This window comes from Protopterus annectens, chromosome 7.part0, assembly GCF_019279795.1.
Source record: "Protopterus annectens isolate FY-2018-M chromosome 7.part0, PAN1.0, whole genome shotgun sequence".
In the NCBI taxonomy this organism is placed as follows: Eukaryota; Metazoa; Chordata; order Ceratodontiformes; family Protopteridae; genus Protopterus; species Protopterus annectens.
Genome location: NC_056739.1, coordinates 58619983 through 58645080, shown reverse-complemented (window position 1 = coordinate 58645080; position 25098 = coordinate 58619983). Strand labels below are relative to the sequence as shown.

At 41.1% G+C, this 25098-nt stretch overlaps 1 protein-coding gene across 2 annotated transcripts in view; it reads right to left on the bottom strand.

Moving 5' to 3' along the window:
• GRM4 (glutamate metabotropic receptor 4) overlaps nt 1-25098 on the bottom strand; it is a 3082936-nt gene that overhangs the window by 334775 nt on the left and 2723063 nt on the right. The gene's annotated exons all lie outside the window — the stretch shown is intronic.

The window sequence follows — 25098 nt, the reverse complement described above, 5'->3', positions numbered from 1 at the left end:
GGAGGGTAGTTTCCGGGATCCAAGGTGGATCCCCCCTTGTGGTTTGGGATAACTGTAGCTCTGCGCCACTCAGTGGGCATGAAACCTGAGGCGAGGCTATGATTAAACATGACACTTAGGTGAGGTGCCAGTTCATATTGTAGTTCATGTAGTACACAGCCCGGGATGTCATCTGGTCCCATGGATGCTGTATTCTTGGCTTTAGAGAGTGCGTTGTGTACCTGTGTGGCCGTTATTACTGGAATTTGGCAATCTTCCGGTATTGAGATGGGCCATTTAGGGGGTGAGAGGGGGTGAATTTGGCAATGAATCGATCTGCCAGGATATTGGCAATACCCTTCGGATCAGTATATTTAATGCCATTCTGTTTTAGCTCAGAGCAGATCTGAGCATTGCCATTTAGATTCTTGACATAGTTATAGAATGCTTTGTGGTTGTCTTTGGAATCTTTGGCAATTTTATTTTCATAACTAGCTTTGGAGGATTTTATGAGGCATCTCAGTTTCTTACTGAGGCTAGTAAGGGAGTTTTTTGCATCCTGGGATTTTCCTCTTTTCTGCAAAAGTTTCTTCCTTTTGTTGTAAAGTTTGTTTATGGCAGGGGACCACCAGATTGGCTTCCTTTTTTAGAATGAGAGCATTTTGGTTCTATTTGGGATGGCACGATTCATGCATGAGTGGATGTGCTCAGACAGTGCCTTAGTGTAGGATTCAGCAGTTGAACTTTCAGTTCCGTCTGCATGGGTGTCATGAAGTTTGTCACTTCTGACTTGAGTAGCATGAAGTTGGCTTTGGAGAAGTTTTTATGGTGGTTTCTTTACTAGGGGTGGGGTGGGATGTGGATGTTAAGGGTGATTAGCTTATGGTCAGACCTGACTAACGAGGGGTGACCAAAACAAGTTAGGAGACAAAAACAACTAAACGGCTCGAAGAAACTAGCATGGTTGCAGTAAGTTGTAGATTGGTCACAACCCCACTGGCAGGATCAGCTGGCAGCAGCAGGTAAACTGCAGTCTTTCTTTGGGTAACAGCACTCCAAGCAGCCATCTTGGATTATTCATTTTTTTCTTGATTAAGCCCTACTCTTTTTGTATCTGCCAGTAGCATTCCTTTGCTAGAATGTGCAATGGGCATTAGTGCAGAACTGTCTCCTAATTCTAAAAATGCTAATGTCAACAGGATGTCCCCACCTTCCAACAGGAGACACTGCACTTTCAGCGCTCTGGTTTTAGATTACATGCACGTGCCTCTGTGCACAGACATGACCTTCTCTCAGGATGGGCACCTCTCTGTCTGTGCCATCAAGTGCCCAAAGTACTAATCAAACTGGGGTCACCTGTGCCAAAGTAAGGTTTTTTCCCTCTATGCCACCTTTGCAGGCCACTAATGTCTTTATGTCTAACACCACTGTGTCTTATGTCAGCACTTTCACCACTTTCTACATGAGGGTTCTTCAGTCGATTTTAAAAGTTCAGGGTTCCAATTTGGCAGTCTCCATGATATAATACATCGAAGTTTACAGGGCTTGTAAGTTGCAGCTCATGTGATATTTTCGCTTTTCAAACTGAACTCTGAACAGTCTATTCTGGCTCCACAAATAAAGACGTTAATATCAGTTACATTTTCACTGAAATGCTAGAGTACATTTCTGCGGTTGTCATACAAAGTAAAACGCTTCTTAAGAGTCACTGCAGATATGGTTGGTCTACAAATATTAGAGCTTGGTATACACTTTCTAGTTCACCCACTTAAAAATATATTTAATCCATCCCTCATGGCAATTTTTTTCTTTTCTTGTGCTCTGTTCTTTATTGTTTATGTGTGGAGCTTTTCTCCCCAGGTCTCCACTGAAAACGGGCCTCCATCCTAGTTGGACACTACCCGATAAACAAATGTAAATAAATAAATAAAAGAAAATAAATTATTTTTCCAAATTACTGGGAATTCACAACATTTATCCCAACAGATTAAAAAGGAGATGAATTGTATATGAAAATATGGCCCAATTGTTCCCTTATCTCCATTTTAAAAATGTTGAAAGATTATTAATAAGTCAATCAAATTAATATTTGGAGAGCAATCTGTTGAGAAATTGCCAATATGGTTTTAGGATGGGTCCTTCTAGAACAGCAGTTATTGCCGCCTTACAAAAGATAAAAGAAGCAGTAGCTGCTTGTATCAGTTTATGAAAAGCATTTGATTAAATTGTACTCTAAAACAATATCTGTTTTAGGAAGATTAGCAGTTACACTTTCTGCCCAAAAGCTGATTTGGGCTTATCTATCAGGAAGACTTAACATGATATAATTATATTCTACTATATCTGTAGCTTTGTATCAAGGAAGGGGTGCACCTCAAGGGTCCATAATTGAACTTTTATTATTTCATTAGCTATAAAACCGTAAAAAAGTATCTGACCTCATTTATCATGATCTGCGCTGGTAACATTGCAAAAAATGACTTTCCCACACTTTTGACAAGTGTGGGAAATAACTCATTTAAAAATTAATACTAACAAAATTCAGCCCTTTTGTTTCAGAAATGTACCAAATAACAATTTAGTAAGTGGAGATTTCACATCATTTGAGTGGTTTTTCACAGATTTTGTGACTTATGGTAATTACAATACATGGTTAAAGTCTGATTTACAAATTATCAAGGTTTGTTCTCTTTATGTACATTTATGTCAACTAGATTGTAAAATTAGGAAAGTAATAGAATGAACTGTATTATTCTGACTGAACATTATCATTTTCTTAGATTGTGGAAAAAGGATAGGTTCATAGGTTCATAGGTTCATAGGTTGGTACTAGGCTATCAGCCCTAGGGCCTATACAAGCCTAACCATAACAATTCCCTGGCTATTTCTTCCCACATTATTTACTTTCCTGGACCCCTGTCTAGCAGGGCGACTGATGTGATCCCTGGGGTGAATTTCCTTTCTCCCATCCAATCGTCAAGGTTCCTCTTGAAGAGGTCCAAAGAGGCACTCTGCTTGACATGTATGGGCAATCTATTCCAGAGTCTGGGAGTCTCTGGGTCAGGAACCTATCATTCCAGCATGTTTTGTTTATTGTGTTGACAAGGTTTAGATCCCTGGAGCGTGTAGTTCTGAGGGATTGGGATTTCTTTAAGTGTAGCATGTCCAACAGCTCTGGGTTTGACATGGCCTTGTATGTTAAGCAGAGATCACCTCTGAGTAGACGATATGCGACAGAGTATAGCTGGAGTTTTTTAAGGCGATCAGCGTAGGGCATCTGCTTTAGGCCTGTGATTCTTTTAGAGAGGTATTTCTGAGGCCTTTCCAGTTGTTGCAGATGTCTTGAGAGGTACATACCAAATGGGGCGTTGTATTCTATAATGGGTCTAATGAGAGATGAGTACAGTGGGACAATGACCTCCATTTTCTGGATGAAAAGCCATTCATGATGAGGTGTGCCACATAGAAGGATTTCCTGACTGTTGTGGCGATGTGGTTATCGAAGGTGAGACCACTGTCCACCTGTGTCCCTAAGTCTCTTATCACACTTTCTGTGTTTAGTGTACTGCCACCTATATGGTAATTCATGGATACATGTTTTTTCCCAAAGGGAATAACAATACATTTCTTGGCATTGAGCTTGAGCCCATGGCTCTGTTTCTGTAAGGCCCTTTTGTAGAGTATCCACATCATTTGGGGATTCAATAATGGCTCCCAGTTTGCAGTCATCTGCAAACTTTGTTAGCCAGAGTCCCTTAGTGTTGACCTGTACTTCAGAGAAGTAGATGCCAAACAAGAGTGGCCCCAGGACTGAACCCTGAGGTACTCCACTTGTCACTTGTCTGGAGCTGGATTTGGAGTCGGCTACTTTTACAGTGTGGGTTCTATCAGTAAGCCATTTAGCAACCCATTGGGTGACATAGGGATTAATGCCCAACTTAGTAAGTTTATCTATGATTCTAGAGTGGGGGATGGTGTCAAAGGCCTTGGCAAGGTCTAGATAGGCTGTGTGGACCACCTTACCCTTGTCCATGGCTCTGGAGACTGATTCAAAGAAGTCAATCAGGTTCAGGAGACAAGATCGGCCCTTCACAAACCCAAACTGGGTGGGGTCCAGTATTTGAAGGTTGCCAATGTCTTTGTTTATAAGTTCCATGATAATACGCTCCATGGCCTTGCAGATAAGGCTTGTCAGACTGATGGGAGGGTAGTTTCCGGGATCCAAGGTGGATCCCCCCTTGTGGTTTGGGATAACTGTAGCTCTGCGCCACTCAGTGGGCATGAAACCTGAGGTGAGGCTATGATTAAACATGACACTTAGGTGAGGTGCCAGTTCATATTGTAGTTCATGTAGTACACAGCCCGGGATGTCATCTGGTCCCATGGATGCTGTATTCTTGGCTTTAGAGAGTGCGTTGTGTACCTGTGTGGCCGTTATTACTGGAATTTGGCAATCTTCTGGTATTGAGATGGGCGATTTAGGGGGTGAGAGGGGGGTGAAGTTGGCAATGAATCGATCTGCCAGGATATTGGCAATACCCTTCAGATCAGTATATTTAATGCCATTCTGTTTTAGCTCAGAGCAGATCTGAGCATTGCCATTTAGATTCTTGACATAGTTATAGAATGCTTTGTGGTTGTCTTTGGAATCTTTGGCAATTTTATTTTCATAACTAGCTTTGGAGGATTTTATGAGGCATCTCAGTTTCTTACTGAGGCTAGTAAGGGAGTTTTTTGCATCCTGGGATTTTCCTCTTTTCTGCAAAAGTTTCTTCCTTTTGTTGTAAAGTTTGTTTATGGCAGGGGACCACCAGATTGGCTTCCTTTTTTTGGATGAGAGCATTTTGGTTCTATTTGGGATGGCACGATTCATGCATGAGTGGATGTGCTCGTACAGTGCCTTAGTGTAGGATTCAGCAGTTGAACTTTCAGTTCCCGTCTGCATGGGTGTCATGAAGTTTGTCACTTCTGACTTGAGTAGCATGAAGTTGGCTTTGGAGAAGTTTTTATGGTGGTTTCTTTACTGGGGGTGGGGGTGGGATGTGGATGTTAAGGGTGATTAGCTTATGGTCAGACCTGACTAACAAGGGGTGACCATAGGTATGGAGCATTGATTTCCCATGTTGGTAATGACCAGGTCTAGGATATTGGAGCCCTGGTGGGACTATGGATTAGTTGATCCAGGGCGTTGGAATTTATGAATTCCAAGAACCGCTAGCAAAGGTGTTGGGACATGAGTAGTTTTCCCAGTTAATGGCAGGGTAGTTAAAATCACCCAGTATTAGAGTGTTTGGTTCTATCTTAATATTTTCCAGTATGTTTAGAAAGGTGTAGTGAGAACCTTGGGGTATGGTGGGGGATCTGTAGCAAGCTACAATTTGGATTGCAGTCTTACCTAGTGTTAGTTGCACTTGGAGAATTTCAGACACATTGTGTTGGCCAACTAGCCTGGTGGTGTGAATATCCTTAGTGAATATTGACACTCCTCCACCTTTAGTGTTTCGGTCCTGGTTTGGTGGCCGAAAAGTGTGGTAAGAGTTGTAGCCTGGTATTGCAGGGGTGCTCACTGGAGCCTTGGACCAGGTCTCAGATACTGCACAGATATCGATGTTCTCCATTTTTAGGAGTGCCTCGAGAGAGTGCATTTTGAGGTTTAGACTTCTAGCATTGAGTAGCAATACCTTCAGATTTTGCATGCTTGTACCTGTTACGGTGGTGGTTTTGTCCTTACATCGTTATATCATGCAAATGTGAGTTTTATTGCAGGTCTACCAGAAGTGGAGCTATGAAGAAATGTTACACTGCTGCAAGGTATTTAAGTCTATCTGATAAACATTCACCAAAACTTTTTCACCTATTCCTGGATACAAGTACAGGCTGAAACATCATCCCTTCTTTTCTTCTGGTCTTCCTCGCCTCTTTCTTTTCCTTCTTCTCTCTTCTACTCTCATCTTCCTCATTTTCTCTTTCCACCTTCTACAATACCCACTATCCCCTCAATCTGTTTTTAATAATGACTCCCTGCAAAGCCTAGTCTTAGGTCTCTTCTGTAAATAAGCAAGCTATCAAACTGTAAACGTTGTAGAAAGACAATAATATTAACAGACTTCTTACAGAAATCTGTAAATACCTATGAATGTAAATATTGCATGGTTTCTTCTGCCACCTCATTCATATCATGTAAATATTGCACTGCTGTCTCTAATGTCACCACACATTGTGTATTGCTGCACTTGTATTAAATGTTCTGACATTGGTGCTTTTTTCCACAAGCCTCTATTGAAAATGGGTTCTATGCCCAGTCAGACTTTTCCCAACACATCATTTAAACAAATAAATAAATACTTTCCTTTTTCTAGTTTTACTACAAGATAGAAAAGGTCACTTAAGGTTAATCATCTGTGAACGGAGGGGGTGGAGCTAGGAACTAAACCTTCTATTTAAGGGGTAAAATAAAACATTTCAGAGCTTTATTGGAAAGGCTCACCCAGACTCTGCTATACTTTGCTGTGAGGGAAAGGTTGGTTTGCCTTTTATTTGTTGTATTTTGTATTGGTTTATTGCCTTTTTATATTTTGAGTGCTGTGATTTGTTTTCTTTACCTTGTGTTTTGCTTGTGTTCTGCATTTAACTGCATATTAAAACTTCAAAAGACACCACAGCTCTGTTTCTTGTGAGTCAGGTAGAAATACCACTGTCTTTCGAGCTGCCTGCCTCTTATGTTAATTTGACCATATATCTCATTTCCTCTCTGCTTTCACTGGCTTGTGAGTAAGCACAAAATTATCATTTTGTGAAATCACTCCCCTTCAACTATTTAAATTAATTGGCCATTCTACTGTTTTCCATAGTACCGGAATACAAAAGTGATCACCCCCTTTCAATCTATCTTGCTGTTTTAAAAATAGTGACTCTCCACTAAAACTAAACTTTTTAGACAGGTAAAACTTAATTTATCTACTTTCACATCTAACTTCTCTAGTGCACACTGCAGTGTTTAGGATAAACCATTTTTTTTCATCTTAACTTTAATCATCCCTGTGACTATCACTTGCTCTAATACCTGCTGGAAAGCACTAGGAAGCCTTAAACTGATACATGCACTCAACTCTCCTTATTAATGAGAAATTAATCATAGGCACTAAACAGCCTATAATTGAAAAGTACCTTGCTAAGGTAAGGGAAAACAGCTCCTGTACTTAAAAAAAAATAAAGCACCAAACCAGGCATGTCCAAGGGTCAGCTTCCGTTGATTTCTCCTGTCCACCTGGTGAATCTGGGCACACTGGGGCAAAGCAGCAATTGCGTCATGTACACAGATAACCCTCTCCTCCTACCACCCAACACTACAACCTGTGACAGATGCACCTACATAGCCAAACTGGAAGCAATGCTCTCTCCATCCAAGATTGTGCTAGACAGTCAAGAGGAGAAGGTTAACACCCACACTACACCTTAAGCAACACATAGCCCTTCTAAACTCACACCACCAACACCCACACATAGCAACACTAAATCCACATATGCAGAGGCCCTTAAGTGTAACCTGCCCAAGCAACAAGGACCTCCAAAGCTGAAACGCAAACAAACACCAGTCACAACCAAAGTGTCACATAGCTCACAACACCAGTGTGCCACCCAGCAACAGCCTCTAAGGCAAGACAACGTACCTAACACTTTAGTCATAGGTGACTCTATAGTCAGGCACACTGATGTCCCACTCACCAGGCTGTACAAGGAGAAAATTACAGTGAGCTGCCTGTCGGGTGCCAGGATCCACCACATAACTCATGCACTCAAGTCACTCCACAACAAGTACAAATATGACTCTGTCATTGTCCATGTTGGAGTGAATGACTTGAGACGTACCTCCCTGGACTACATGAAAAGAGACATAGAAGAGCTCTTGGATCATGTGGCCCAGACAAGTATGACCCTAGCCCTGAGTAGCATCCTGCCTTCGCCCAGAATGATACCACAATATAAGGACAAACTGATTGACTTCAACAATTGTCTAAGCTTCTGGTGTCATTCAAAGGGGATCCAGTATCTGTCTGCCTGGGACGACATGATCGGCAGACCACTTTGCTTTGCCAGAGCTGGTCTGCATCTGTCGCCCCTGGGTTTCAGGTTATTGGCTAAGGCTCTTGCCACCCCTATAGTGCCTTTTTTAGGCAAAGTTCAAAGGACAAAACCACCACCGTAACAGGTACAAGCATGCAAAATCTGAAGGTAATGCTACTCAATGCTAGAAGTTTAAACCTCAAAATGCACTCTCTAGAGGCACTCCTAAAAATGGAGAACATCGATATCTGTGCAGTAACTGAGACCTGGTTCAAGGCTCCAGAGAGCACCCCTGCAATACCAGGCTACAACTCTTACCACACTTTTCTGCTACCAAACCAGGATCGAAACACTAAAGGTGGAGGAGTGTCCATATTCACCAAGGATATTCACACCACCAGGTTAGTTGCCCAACACAATGCGTCTGAAATTCTCCAGGTGCAACTAACTCTAGGTAAGACTGCAATCCAAACTGTAGCTTGCTAAAGATCCCCCACCATGCCCCAAGATTCTCACTACACCTTTCTAAACATACTGGAAAATATTAAGATACAACCAAACACCCTAATACTGGGTGATTTCAACTACCCTGCCATTAACTGGGAAAACTACTCTTGTACCAACACATTTGCTCAGCGGTTCTTGGAATTCATAAATTCCAATGCCCTGGATCACCTAATCCATAGTCCTACCAGGGGCTCCAATATCCTAGACCTGGTCATTACCAACATGGGAAATCGATGCTCCACACCTATGGTCACCCCCTCGTTGGTCAGGTCAGACCATAAGCTAATCACCCTTAACATCCACATCCCATCCCCAACCCCCAGTAAGGAAACCTCCATAAAAAACTTCTCCAAAGCCAACTTCATGCTACTCAAGTCAGAAGTGACAAACTTCATGACACCCATGCAGACAGGAACTGAAAGTTCAACTGCTGAATCCTGCACTAAGGCACTGTACGAGCACATCCACTCATGCATGAATCATGCCATCCCAAATAGAACCAAGATGCTCTCATCCAAAAAAAGGAAGACAATCTGGTGGTCCCCTGCAATAAACAAACTTTACAACAAAAGGAAAAAACTGTTGCAGAAAAGAGGAAAATCCCAGGCTGCGAAAAACTCCCTTACCAGCCTCAGTAAGAAGCTGAGATCCCTCATAAAATCCTCCAAAGCTAGTTACGAAAATAAAATTGCCAAAGATTCCAAAGACAACCACAAGGCATTCCATAACTATGTCAAGAATCTAAATGGTAATGCTCAGATCTGCTCTGAGCTACAATAGAATGGCATTAAATATACTGATCCCAAGGATATTGCCAATATCCTGGCAGATCGATTCAGTGCCAACTTCACCTCTCACCCCCTAAATGGCACATCTCAATACTGGAAGATTGCCAAATTCTGGTAATAATGGCCACACAGGTAAAATAACATACTCTCCAAAGCTAAGAATACAGCATGTATGGGACCAGATGACATCCCGGGCTGTGTACTACATGAACTACAAAATGAACTGGCACCTCACCTAAGTGTCATGTTTAATCATAGCCTCACCTCAGGCTTTGTGCCCACTGAGTGGTGCACAGCTACAGTTATCCCACTCCACAAGGGGGGATCCACCTTGGGACCCAGGAACTACCGCCCCATCAGTCTGATGAGTCTGCAAGGCCATTGAACGTATTATCAATGAACTTATAAACAAAGACATTGGCAACCTTAAAACACTGGACCCAACCCAGTTTGGGTTCGTGAAGGGACGATCTTGTCTCCTGAACCTTACTGACTTCTTCGAATCAGTCTCCAGAGCCGTAGATGAGGGTAAGGCAGTCCACACAGCCTATCTGGACCTCGCCAAGGCCTTTGACACCATCCCCCCTCTGGAATCATAGATAAACTTACTAAGCTGGGCATTAATCCCTATGTCACTCGATGGGCTGCCAACTGGCTTACTGACAGAACCCACACTGTAAAAGAGCTGACTCCAAATCCAACTCCAGACAAGTGACAAGTGGAGTACCTCAGGGTTCAGTCCTGGGACCTCTCTTGTTTGGCATCTACTTCTCTGAAGTACAGGCCAACACTAAGGGACTCTGGCTAACAAAGTTTGCAGATTACTGCAAACTGGGAGCCATTACTGAATCCCCAAATGATGTGGATACTCTACAAAAGGGCCTTACAGAAACAGATGCTTGGTGCCAGAGCCATGGGCTCAAGCTCAATGCCAAGAAATGTATAGTTATCCCCTTTAGGAAAAAACATGTACCGATGATATATCACATAGGTGGCAGTACACTAAACACCGAAAGTGTGATAAGAGACTTAGGGACACAGGTGGACAGTGGTCTCACCTTCAATAACCACATCACCACAACAGTCAGGAAATCCTTCTATGTGGCACACCTCATCACTAAGGGCTTTTCATCCAGAAAGGAGGAGGTCATTGACCCACTGTACTCATCCCTCATTAGACCCATTATAGAATACAACGCCCCATTTGGCATGTACCTCTCAAGACATCTGCAACAACTGGAAAGGCCGCAGAAATACCTCACTAAAAGAATCATAGACCTAAAGCAGATGCCCTATGCAGACTGCCTTAAAAAACTCCAGCTATACTCTGTCACATATCATCTACTCTGAGGCGATCTCTGCTCTCTGCTTAACATACAAGGCCATGTCAAACCCAGAGCTGTTGGACATGCTAAACGTAAAGAAATCCCAATGCCTCAGAGCCACATGCTCCAGGGATCTAAATCTTGTCATCACAATAAACAAAACATGCTGGAGGGATAGGTTCCTGACCCAGAGACTCCCCAGACTCTGGAATAGACTGCCCATACATGTCAAGCAGAGCGCCTCTTTGGCCCTCTTTAAAATGAACCCTGATGATTGGATGGGAAAAAGGGAATTCACCCCGGGGGTCATGTCAGTTGCCCTGCTAGACAGGGGTCCAGGGAAGTAAATAGTGTGGGAAGAAACAGCCACAGAATTGTTATGGCTAGAAGGCTTGTATAGGCCCTAGGGCCGATAGCCTAGTACCAACCTATAAAGCTATATACATATACATATATATATATATATATATACATATATATATATATATATATATATATATATATATATATATAAATGTGTGTGTGTGTGTGTATGTGTCATATCATAAGATTACAGTGTAAAATTACAAGAAAAATTACAGTTTATATATTAAAATATTAACTTCTATATTATATAAAAGTCTAAAGTAAAAAAAGCTGTATTTTTATAATATGCTCTAATTATTCAGGCAGGTTTTCTCCAACTTAATAAGTTACAACTTCCCTAAAGATTTTACAAAGATATTTGCATGGCAGTGTTTACTGTGAATACTTTGTGAGGGCTTTGTCATTTTTTTGTTTTCATTAACTGACGTCTGCTTGGTTACTTAAAAAGAGGCTGGTCCTATTGTTTCCAAGGATAAATAAAATTGAAATTTGAATGGCAGCCACTAAAACAATTTTCAGTCTACTAATATGTTTGTATTCTTATCTAACTATTCTAACAGACGTAAATATTTATTGCATAGCATGGATGCCAATAGACATTTCAGATTTTATGTGTCATTACCAAAACAATAAAGAAAGATTTGCAATTGTTTGTATCTTTTTTTTTTAAAGAAGTTGAGATCCAGGTTCTAAAATTGTTTTAGCCAGATAGTTGACTTGTTGTTTGCATTCCTGCTGTGAGAAGTCCAGTTCAACTTTGCCTTCAGTGCTTGCAGCTCATCTGTCTAAAGCAATAGCCACATCTCAGACCTTTTTTCAAAAATGCATTGTTAGATGATATTTGTGCATCATCTACATGGACTTCCCTGAATACTTTCACAAGACGCTACAAACTGGATGTTCATAGGTTCATAGGTTCATACTAGGCTATCTGCCCTAGGGCATTTATAAACCTAGCCAGAGTGTGTTTGGCTTTCGCCACCCATTTTAAATGAATTTTGCTATGCCCTTTTTCAAGGTTAGTATACTGTGCCTCTGTCTAACAGTGACACAGAAGTGATACCCGGGGTAAACCTACGATCTCCCATCTACTCATCAAGATTCCTCTTGAAGAGAGTCAATGAGGGACCATGCCTAACCTGGACTAGGATTTTATTCCAGAGTGAAGGGAGCCTCTGGGTTATGAATCTGTCCCTCCAGCATGCCCCATTTATTTCAGTGCTGAGGTTCAAGTCTCTCAAGCGCGTAGCTCGATGGGATTTGGATTTTCTGAGCTGCAGCATGTCCATTAATTCCGGGATGGACATGGCTTTATACGTCAGGCACAGATCGCCTCTGAGCAGGTGGTATGCCACTGAGTAAAGCTGGAGTTTCTTTAACCGGGCAGCATATGGCATCTGTTTGAGCCCTTTGATCCTCTTGGTGAGGTACTTTTGGGGTCTTTCCAGTTGCTGCAGGTGTCTGGTAAGGTACATCCCAAAAGGGCATTGTACTCAATTATGGGCCTGATGAGGGATGAGTAAAGAGACACGATGACGTCGCCTGACCTAGATGTGAATCCCTTCATGATTAGGTGGGCTATATAAAATGTTTTTCTAACCACTTTGGCCACGTGGTTGTCAAATGAGAGATTGCTATCAACTTGGGTCCCCAGGTCCCTAATTACTTCTTCTGTACTTAATGGATTACCACCTATGTGGTAATTTTTGGGCACTTTGTTTTTGCCAAAGGGGATGACTATACACTATTTGGCGTTTAGCTTGAGGCCATGGCTCTGGCACCAGTTGTCTGTTTCTATGAGGCCCTTTTGTAGGATGCTTATGTCAGCTGGAGTGTCTATTATGGTGCCCAGTTTGCAGTCATCTGCGAACTTGGTCAGCCACAGTCCTTCCATGTTAGCCTGTACCTCCGAGAAATATATACCGAACAAGAGAGGTCCCAGGACTGAGCCTTGTGGGATGCCACTTGTAACTGGTTTGGAGTCTGACATGGCTCCAGCAATTCTAACCATGTGGGTTCTGTCCTTGAGCCAGTTTGCAACCCATCTAGTGACATAGGGGTTTATATTTAAGCTGGTGAGCTTATCTATAATGCCCGAGTGGGGTATTGTATCGAAGGCTTTTGCAAGGTCCAGGTAGGCTGTGTGGACCACCTTCCTCTCGTCAATGGCCTTGGTGATGGTTTCAAAGAAATCAACCAGGTTTAAGAGGCAGGATCTGCCCTTAACAAAGCCGAACTGGGTAGGATCCAGTGTCTGTAGGTCCCCAATATCTTTATTTATGAGGTCCATGATGATCCTTTCCATAGATTTGCAGACCAAGCTAGTCAAGCTTATGGGGTGACAGTTTCCAGGATCCGTTGAGGCACCACCTTTGTGGAGAGGGACCACTGTTGCTGTACGCCACTCTTTGGGTACATATCCTGTAGTAAGGCTGAGACTGAACAGTAGTTTTATGTTTGGGTTTAGTTCTTCTTGGAGTTCATGTAGGACACAGCCCAGGACACTGTCTGGTCCCATTGATGCTGTGTTTTTTGCTTTGGAGAGGGCGGCTCTTACCTGAGCATCTGAGATGTCAGGGGGCAGCACTCTGCTGGGATAGATATTTGCCCTTTTGGTGGGGAAGGGGGAGTTTGCGCTGAACCTGTCAGCTAGGATGTTGGCAATGTCTGTGGGTTCGGTGTATTTTTTGTCATTTTGGACTAATTCTGAGCATATCTGGGAATTCCCACCCAGGTTCCTAACATAACTAAAGAAAGTCTTGTGATTATCCTTAGTGTCCTGTGCAATTTTTCTCTTGAAGCTGGCCTTAGACAATTTTATGAGTGCCCATAGTTTTTTGCTAATACTGATCAGAGATGCTTTCCCTTTTTGGGATTTTGCTTTATCATGTAGTAGCTTCCTCCTTCTATTGTATAGTTTGTTTATGGCTGGGGTTCAGCAGACAGGACACCTAACTTTGGAGGATTGGGTCTTGGTTTTATTTGGGATTGCATGATCCATGCATTCCTGAAGGTGTTCATAGAATGCGTTTATAAAGGATTCTGAGATCTGGGCCATATTTTCCACAGGCCCGGGGGCTTTGAAGGATTCCACCTCGGTTTTGAGGAGTGTGAAATTTGCTTTAGAGAAGTTTTTCACTGTGGTTTTCTGGGCAGGGGCTGGGGTCGGGATGTGAATATCTAGTGAGATTAGTTTATGGTCTGATCTTACCAGTGAGGGATACACTTCTGGTCTGGAGCATAGAGTCCCCATGTTGGTGATGATCAGGTCCAGTATGTTTTCCCCTCTTGTGGGAGTGGTAACAAGTTGTTCCATAGCATTTGAGTTTATAGATTCTAGAAACCTTTGAGCTAGGGTGTTGGAGCTAGAGTAATGCTCCCAGTCTATGTTAGGGTAGTTGAAGTCGCCCAATATAATGGTGTTTGGAGAGACCTTCATATTTTCCAGTGTTCTCAGGAAGACCGAGTGGGGTTCCTGAGTTTGGGAGGGTGGTCTGTAGAAAGCTATAAACTGGAAGGCAGTTTTACCCACTGTTAGTTGCACATGGATAGTCTCTGATGATTCGTGCTGTGCCACCAACCTGGAGGTGTGGGTATCTTTGACGAATATTGATACTCCCCCTCCTTTTGTGGTTCGGTCCAAGTTTTGGGGCCAAAAAACATGGTATGAGGTATAACCTGGTAGTGCTGGGGTGCTCTCGGGGGCCTTGAACCAGGTTTCTGTTACTGCAGAGATATCGATGTTCTCCATGCTAAGGAGAGTTTCGAGTGCGTGCATCTTGAGGTTTAGACTTCTGGCGTTGAGTAGCATTACTCTTAGTTTCTTATCCCTTGTGATACCTATGGAGGTGGGTTTGTCTTTTGAGCCTTGCCTGAGTTTTAGATCTTGGTCTTTCTTCAGGCCACAGTTATTAAAGATTTTCCCATGAAGGTGTACAATCAGGCAGATTAAACTTGGGAATCTGTCCTACTGTTAATGAGGGTGGACCTTCCCATACCAGATATGAGAGTTATAGGTTTACCATAATGAGAACCCTGGAAGAGCAAGTCCATCCTCAACAACATACCTGCCTGCCTCACCCAACCCTCTTGCTGAAATAGTGTACAATGTTAGAAGGTGCTATTTTCATAAGCTCACAGCCTCAGAAGATACTGTCTAGGAACATACTGCCACTAGCCCCTGGATGGTGTATGCCTTAACCAGCTTAGATATCAATCCTGTTTTTAAAGCCTTTCAAGCTTGGTGACATATTCTATAGTTATGATGACTGTATTAAAAGGATTCTTTTCTTAACTCGTCTTGAAAGCTGGGATAATGACAAGTTCATTTTTATTCCTAGCTCAAGTCTGATATGACCTGAACGACGCCTCAGTGTGCCTAATGCCAACTGACCATTTTTTAAAACATTTGTATACCAACAGCGAATCTCCTTTTGAAACCTATTACTAACAGAATATAGACCAAAGTCTTTAATTTATCTCTGTAGTTTATTGACCTCATCATCTGAGCCTGTCTGGTAAACGGCCTTTGAATTCTCTTGTAACTTTTTATTTCAGTCTTGTTATACAAAGAAGCTGCGCTATAATATTGCATAACAGGTCTGACCAAGGTCTTATATACTGGGATAAGTATGTTCCCCCTCTTTACTACTGATCATACAACAATTCCAGAATTCTAAGCTGTGCTATCCCACACCGTATCTAAGGATGCTACACTGATATATTACAACTACAGCTGGTCTCTCTATCATCGTTTCTCTCTAAACCTCTTACTTTCCTCTCCCCTTTCCTTACCACTTCCCACTCTTCTCCTCACCCCCCCCCCCTTATTTTTATTACACCTTCATGTTCCTCTACAATATCTCCTTGGTCATTACCCTGCCTTTTCTGTCCCCTCTTCATTCATCCCCTGTCACATCACATCCCTTCTGAATCTCCCAAACACACCATACTCTGCCACCTTACGGCCTGTCTTCATATCAATACTCCAACATCTTCTCACTCAACCTTACCCACCTTCTTCTCACTCCGCTTATCTTCTAATAACCTGTTTCAGTCTCCAGCACACCCATGTATGATCTCTGCACTTTCTGTGTTGGCATCGTTACCTGCTTTCCTGATGTTGTTTCTCAAACGTATCTTTTTATCTTACCCCTTCTACAAACCATCATTTCCACCAAGACTTACTTTTCTCCCTCAAACCTCATTTTTTAAAATGATATGTTTAAAGATGACTGTCCCTTTTCTTTCCTTCTCCTTTCATTGATTTGAACTGTGGTTGTACTCATGTAATTAGATTTTATTTGTGGCTTACAAAAATCTTTATTTATTGATATGTACTGTTGTCTTTTGTAAAGCTCTGTTTATGTTTTACTATGTGCTCTGCTTGCATTCAGTCAGCTAAACTGCTTAAAGTCATTGTAATTTTGCTTACCTGCTTTGTGTACCTTTTATATGAGTATTTATACTTGGAGCTTTTCTCTCCAGCCCTGTGCTGAAAAAAATAATCTCCCTCAATGTACTGTTATATAAAATGAGGGATTTCTGTATAATGCCAAAGTTCCTCACACTTTTCACAGATGGCGGAATACATTAACTTACAACATAATGACACCTTTATTTTCTGGTATCATAGGTTCAGATACAGAATTTGCTGGTGTTAAAGAAAACAGAGTTGTTTACAGACCACTCAGCAACTGAAGATAGGCGATGCTGCATTCTTTCTTGATCTGCAATGTTTTTCACAAATCTACGATTCTAGAAATCATGAGGGAACTTACTGAGCCATACATATTTCATACTCCTGAAGGTATACATAAAAATGTTTAGCAGGAACGGTTCAAAAACAGATCCTTAGTGCACCCCTCTGACACTTTCCAGACTTCCGGTACATAACTGATGTCAAGATTCTCTTGAAATAAATAAATCAGGCTTGGTACTGGTGTAGTGCCCATCTTTTGAGGATGTATCCATTTGGCCTATCAGGGCCAGAATCTGCATCCACCCTGATGATCCTCAGTGGATATTGGCGGATAACTATGATTAATAGTTGTAAAAAAAAAAACAGCAGCAGCTCGGGAACTACAGATGTAATTTAGAATTTACAACCAGAAAGCTTTGGCATAAAATGTTTTTTCCAGTTAAATACACCAAAGGACACAAACCATCATATATGCATTTTTAAAAATCAAGGAACCGTTCACAAGTAACCGACAATAGAAACTCACGGTAGTTCGGTTACAATAAAGGCTGTCTTCCTAATATGAAAAACGTTTCACCAACACCACATCCAAAAACTCCAGAATAATCAAAATACTTCTTTATTGACTGACAAACACATGTGGATTGAGCGCTTTCATCTCCGTACTGGAGACCTCATCAGAATCAAATACCAGCACTCACAGCATCCCTTATATACATCACTAAATAAACTAATCAACACAATCAATTAATCAATAAATCAATAAAACAATTGTACATTGTGTGCTAAGCCTAAAAGATGGCTGGCCATCATAAGTTGAACAAGAATAAGAACATCCACCTATACTTGTATGGATGAAAACATATATATGGTATAAAAAAGGTGCATAACAAATAATTATAGTACATTTATAGTACATCATAGTTGTATGAATTATTAAAAATTGTTAAAAATTATTTAAAAAATTATTAAGAAAATTAAAATTATAAGATGTTTAGTAAATGCATCATCCAGTACATATATATAATGAAGCCTAACCAATATGTCTAATAAAAAATATATGTATATAAATATAAATATAAATATACCCACAGGTTATGAAAATTATCCTTTAAGACAACCATATTATCACAATTAAAATATGTGTTTTTTAAGATCATTAGATAATAATTTATGGGCTGGTACTATAGATATATGGTCATTCAAACCCTTGCCGCTACAGGCATCAAGCCTGAGCTGCCATATCATCTCCCTATATGCCAGTTTTGTCTCCCAGTCACCCCCCCTATCTAACTGGTCTACAACCTCCAGCACCCAAAATAATTTTGGAGTTTTTGGACGTGGTGTTGGTGAAATGTTTTTCATATTAGGAAGACAGCCTTTATTGTAACCAAACTACCGTGAGTTTCTATTTTTAAAAATCACACAACATTATTAAAAAGCACATGACATAATGAAGTTTGAATTAATGATCTGCATATTTAAGGAAAAAAACATGTGAAACTGCTTTGCAAATTGTTAATGACAATGATATATGATCATATAAAATAATTATAACGAGACATTAAACAGTATGATTTATATAAATGTATATAATATATCTTCTAAATATATAAAATTGTATAACATTTATGTAGCATGATGCCTTGAATAAAGAAAAAAATACTTCAATTAAGAATATTAAGGGTGCATGCACAAATCTCATCCATCTATGCATAATGCTTTCATCCAGCAGAACATAACTTACAATATTTATTGTTCACCTGAAAGGTATTTCTAGGAAGTATTCTCTTACCTTCTAACTGTGGGCTGCTAATTTATATCACTACTGGTGGGAATTTCCAAAAGTAATTAAATAATGGGAAATGCCAATTTAACTTGTGGCATGGCAGATACAGATTCCATGCAATATCTGTGTTTTATTAGATATGCTGCACAATTATATAAATGAAGAGAGATGTAAAATTATGCTGACATCTATGGCTATAAAATATGCAGTTTGCTAAATCAGAAAGCCTCTCCATTACGTCTATGTCCATTAGAGGTTTGGTAGAAATATAAAAAAAAATTGTGCATCTCAGGCATAATTTAATATAACAATATCTCACTGAGTTTTATCAAGACTTATTTTAATCTGTCTTTTTTCTCTGTTTTCAGTGAAGGCTTACTTTATATAGCTGTTATCCTTTTTGTTTTGTTCTTTTTAAAGATTCTTCAATATTTCAGTTACTTTAACAGGACTTTTCTGCATGTACATTAACACTGATTGAATTATTTTGTTGCGTTTACTGTACTTCCTTTTTGAGACAGAAAAAAATCTTGTTTATTTGCAGGCTGTTTTAATCTCTTGCAGCATAGTTAAATCAGCTCGATATTTAATTAAAGAACACTTTAAAACATACTGTATAATAAAAAAATAAATACCCAAATCTCTAAACTTAAATGTTTAAACAATGAACACTATATGCACATAAAAGCTCCAAGGCAGAAAATTAAACTATCCCATCAAGAAGTTCATTTATGATGAGTAAAGTTCTATGTATCCTTGAACTTTGTGGGCCTTATGAATCATTCTGTTTCCTTTGTTGTAGTCACTGGTCATAGTAGAGTTTTTGGCACACAGTCATACAAAGTGGTACCTGAGGTATCCATATTAGTTGCCCTATGTGTGGCTAAATAGTTCTACCTATCCATCATCAAGACCACCAAGGAAAATCATTGCCTGGATATTTTTCCCTTGGAAGATACATAGGGTCTTCCCTGCCTCCATCAGAATTGTCAAGCTTGTTTTTTTTTGTTGTTGGGTACTCTGGGATTAGGGCAGATCTGTGAGCAACTGCTCTGACCTTTCTAGCTGGGACATCTTAACATCCGAGTTCTAATTCTGTGTCACTAAGGACATCTTCAGTCAGGTTATCAGTTTGGAAGATGGCCAAATCCACTTCAAGAAGGTAAATGGTAAACACCTTGCCACTTAATGCTGCAGCTGTCTTGGCATTATAACCCATGCAGGAATGTTATTTTTATAACACAGGGTGTGAACTTCAAAAAAATATTTCCTTTGTTTTGCTATAGCAGGTACAAAATATTGGAAGATCTTGACTTGTGATCCAGATAATTGGAAATATGCTGTCTCTAGTACCATAGTGAATGAGTTTGAAAATTGCTTGGCATGGCTCTGATAGGTTCATAGGTAGGTACTAGGCTATCTGCTCGAAGGCATTTATAAGCCTAGCCAGAATGTGTTGGCTTTCACCGCCCCCTTAGATTAGTTCCCTGTGCCTCTGTCCAGCAAAGCCACTGAAGTGATCCCCAGGGTAAACTTTCTGTTTCCCATCCACTCATCAAGGTTTATTTTGAAAAGTGTTAGAGAGGAGCTCTGCCTAATGCAGAATGGAATCTTGTTCCAAAGCATGGGAAGTCTCTGGGACAGGAATCTATCCCTCCAGCATGTCCTATTTATTGTTGTGGTGGGGATATGGTTTTCTTTAGGTGGAGGATGTCCATCAATTCTTGGTTGGACATGATCTTGTATGTCAGGCAGAGATCACCTCTGAGTAGGCAGTATGCAACCGAGTACAGCTGGAGTTTCTTCAGTCGAGTTGCATAGGGCATCTATTTGAGGCCAGTGATCCTCTTGGTGAGGTACTTCTGTGGCCTTTCCAGCTGTTGCAGGTGTCTTGTAAGGTACATCCCAAATGGAGCATTGTACTCTATGATGGGTCTGATGAGTGATGAGTAGAGGGGCACAATGACCTCTTTTGATCTGGATGCGAACCCTTTTGTGATTAGGTGGGCCACATAGAAGGATCTTCTAACCACTTTGGCAATGTGATTATCAAAGTATAGATTACTATCTACTTGGGTTCCCAGATCCCTTATTACGTCTTCCGTATTTAGGGGCTTACCACCTATGTGGTAGTTTGTGGGTATGGACTACCACCTATGTGGTAGTTTATGGGGATGACTATGCACTTTTTGGCATTTAGCTTGAGGCCATGATTTTAACATCGGCTGTCTGTCTCAGTGAGACCCTTTTAGAGGATGTCTGTGTCAGCTGAAGGGTCAATTATAGCCCCTAGTTTGCAGTCATCTGCAAACTTTATCAGCCATAGTCCTCCTGTGCTTGCCTGTGCCTCTGAGAAGTATATGCCAAATAGGAGGGGTCCTAGGACTGAGCCCTGGGGAATGCCACTTGTAACCGGTTTAGAGTTGGACCTAGCTCCTGCAACTCTCACCATGTGGGTTCTGTCCATAAGCCAGTTGGCAATCCATCTTGTGATGTACGGTTTATGTTCAGGCTGTTGAGCTTGTCTATAATACCAGAATGGGGAATGGTGTTGAAGGCCTTTGCGAGGTCTAGGTAGGCTGTGTGCACCACCTTTTCCTCGTCTATAGCCTTGGTAACTGTCTCAAGGAAGTCCACCCGATTTAGGAGGCATGCTCTGCCCTTAACAAAGCCAAACTGGGTAGGGTCCAGTGTTTGGAGGTTCCAAATGTCTCTGTTAATGAGTTCCATGATGATGCACTCCACAGTCTTGCAGACCAAGCTAGTCAGGCTTATAGGGTGATAGTTCCCGGGGGCTATTGTGGCTCCACCTTTGTGGAGCAGAATAACCGTTGCTGTGCGCCACTCTATGGGTACGTAGCCTGTGGAGAGGCTGAGTTTGAACAGTGTGTTTAGGTGAGGGGTTAGTTCATCTTTGAGCTCATGTAGGATGCAGTCTGGGACACTGTCTGGTCCCATTGATGCTGTGTTTTTGGCTTTGGAGAGGGCTGTTTTAACCTGAGTGTATGGGATTTCAGGGTCTCTACATTCTTCTGGTATGGTTATGGGCCCTTTTGGGGGTGAGAGGGGGGTGAAGTTTGCACTGAACCTGTCTGCCAGGATGTTGGCGATATTGGTCGGTTCAGCGTATTTTGTGCCATTCTGCACTAACTCTGAGCAGATCTGAGCATTGCCTCTAAGATTCTTGACACAGCTAAAGGATGCCTTATGGTTATCTTTGGAGTCCTTGGCAATTTTTCTTTCGAAGCTTGCCTTGGATGATTTTATGAGAGATCATAGTTTCTTGCTGATACTGATCAGGGATGTCTTCCCTTCTTGGGATTTTACTCTTTTCTGTACTAGTTTCCTCCTTCTATTGTATAGGTTGATTATGGCAGGGGTCCACCAAACTGGTTTCCTTTTCTTGGAGGAGTGAGTCTTGGTTTTGCTTGGGATAGCACAATCCATGCATTCTTGTAGGTGCCCGTAGAATGCATTAGTAAAGGATTTTGCAGCTTGGACAGCATTATCCTTTAGCATGGGGGCTTTGAAACTTTCCACCTTGGTCTTAAGTAATGTGAAGTTTGCTTTTGAAAGGTTTTTCACAGTGGTTTCCTTGTTTGGGGGTGGGGACAGAATGTGGATATCCAAAGTAATTTGTTTATGGTCAGATCTAACCAGTGAGGGGTTGACCTCTGGTGTGAAACACTGGTCACCCATGTTGGTGATGACCAGGTCCAATATGCTGTCACCTCTGTTGGGAGTGTTGACCAGTTGATCCAGGGCGTTTGAGTTTATAAATTCTAGGAAATGTTGGGCAAGGGAGTTAGTACTTGGGTAATTCTCCCAGTTACCAGCTGGGCCTGGTGGTCTTGGTGTTCTGTGGACTGTTTCTACAGTAATTTACTGGCTATGGCTTAGGTTCATTACTCCAGGAAGATAAGGGTCCAGAAACGGTACCACATTGGCACCTTAAATCCATCAACCTCAGATTATTTTTTTGCCATTTTTCAAACTTTTTTTCTTGATTTTTTTTAATTTCTCTTTGCTGTTTCCTAACGGTCACTTCCCATGGTGCCATGCTTCTTCACTACATCTATATATTACATTATATACACTTCATTGTGCCTGTGGGTGCCAGGTGAAGGCTCCATATTGAAATGTCAGCACTCCAAATGCTGGGTGCCAAAAAGATGGGACACAAAGATCAAAAACACAGGAGAAGAGTGAATTTGGAAAATCTCTCTTCTTCTTACAACTTATTTTTGCAGGCTACCCCCCATGTGAGGGGCAAGCATCTCACACACCTCCAAACTTATTTATACTAACTCTGACAGCACCATACCGCAGACAAAAGGAAACATTCTGACAAATGGCATTTTTGACTTAGCATATGCAAGTCCAATCTTTTGGCCATTCAGTCTCCATATTTCGGGACACAGTTTAGCGGGTCCCAACATTTCAAATGGTTACTCCAGGTGAGCCATGCCTGTGCTTCCTCTGTATGGACCTTGCCAGTACTGAAGGCTATCACTGCAGTCCACTGTGAATCATGTTCTGCCTCTAGTCTCCACATTGCAATGCAGGAGTGTAAGGCTAGCATATCCCACTGGTGTCCATCTGTGAAATGCATAACACTCCCAGTGGTGTCCATCTGTGAAATGCATAACACTCCCAGTGGTGTCCATCTGTGAAATGCATAACACTCCCAGTGGTGTCCATCTGTGAAATGTATAACACTCCCAGTGCTCTCCATCTGTGAAATGCATAACAATCCCAGTGGTGTCCATCTGTGAAATGCATAACAATCCCAGCGGTGTCCATCAGTGAAATGCATAACACTCCCAGGTGTCCATCTGTGAAATGCATAACACTCCCAGTGGTGTCCATCTGTGAAATGCATAACAATCCCAGTGGTGTCCATCTGTGAAATGCATAACAATCCCAGTGGTGTCCATCTGTGAAATGCATAACACTCCCAGGTGTCCATCTGTGAAATGCATAACACCACCTCTTCATGCTGTCAGGCTGATTTACATGTGTTCTGATCAGCATGTACATCTGTGGTACACAGTAACACACGTGTGTTTCATTATATGAATTACTCATGTGACTCTTTGGTAGACAGTAATATAATTCTTTTACATTATATGAATTACTGCAGGCTGTTTACCATTACTGTGCTATGCATTAGCACTACACCTGATGTGTGTGAAGCCTGCTCCTAGTCTTTTAAAATAATGCTGATTAATTCTTAAGTAAAGAAACATTTTGGGGGCTGTAAACTTTGTTTTGGTTACATTTTTTGTTACATAATAGCAATAATGTAATTAAATTTGTTGCATTCTCTATCACTGATATTAGCTTGGGAGAAAACTGTTCTGCTTTACTTACATAGGAAAATGTGGATTACAATGGCTACTGCTTGTGTTTCTATCCACAAGTTATGGTTTACTGCCCATATTACTCTCCCAGTATTATATATGCAGCTGTATGAAGAGGCTTCATTAACAGTCAATATTGCAATAAAGGCACCAATCTCCACCCCTTTGAATTCCCTGTGGCATTTATATCTGGTTTGCACTTGGTTCATCTTTGGGTTTACACATAAACTTGAGGATATCTGCCATATACACAACTCTAGCTTTCTTCATATTTCCCATGAGAAATTTGTACGTGTTCTTTACTAATTGAAAGAATTTGGATTTACATGGGTGGCAAGACGCAGAGGCTATTTATCATTTATATTGTTAAATGAACCTCAGAGAATACGTTTCATAGTTTTCCTGTATGATGTTGTTATGTTTTCACAGATTTTTTTATCTACTGGTAATCTAGCCAAAACTACACTGTCTGTAATATAAGTTTCTCACCAAAAATAACACTATTTATCACTATATATAGAGGAGGTGTGCAGTGCAGACATTTAAGTGTGTCCTGAAATGACCTGTGCAGTGGCACGCATGCCAGTAAAATCAGAGAAAGACAGCATGTTTTTGCAGATGAGAATATTAAAGGTTATGACTTATGAGTCTATATCACATAACTGAAAGCTGATAAATCTGAAGCTCAAAACCGCGAACTTCAAACCTCGAAAGCTGACAACATCGAATCCACCAAAAAAAACCCCTAATTACCCAAAACAAAAAGCTCTATGCAGGGGGGCAAGCCCCCCCCCTGCACCCCTACACCCCCCGCTACTTAAATATACCAACTCCAAGATTGCGCTACAGTGCAGTAAGGGGAAATCTTCCCTTCCCACACTCTATGGCAATCTCCATTCTACAGTTCGATATTTTTGAACTTTGAGGTTTGAAGTTCGGAGTTTTGTGCTTCGGAGTTATCAGCTTTTGAGCTTATGATATAAACCCATGACTTATTAAGCTAATGAATTATTAAGCTAATGACTTTTTCTACATAGATTTTCTGTTAAAGTGGACACCTCACCCATTATCAACAGTTAAAAAAAAGATGCGAGAAAATCTGATATAGTAGTCGATGAATAGAAGACAAAAGTAGTATTGAGTAATAAAATGACTACACCCAGTGATTGCAGTCTCTTACTTACAGAGAGGCACAAAGTCATAAAATACCAGAATT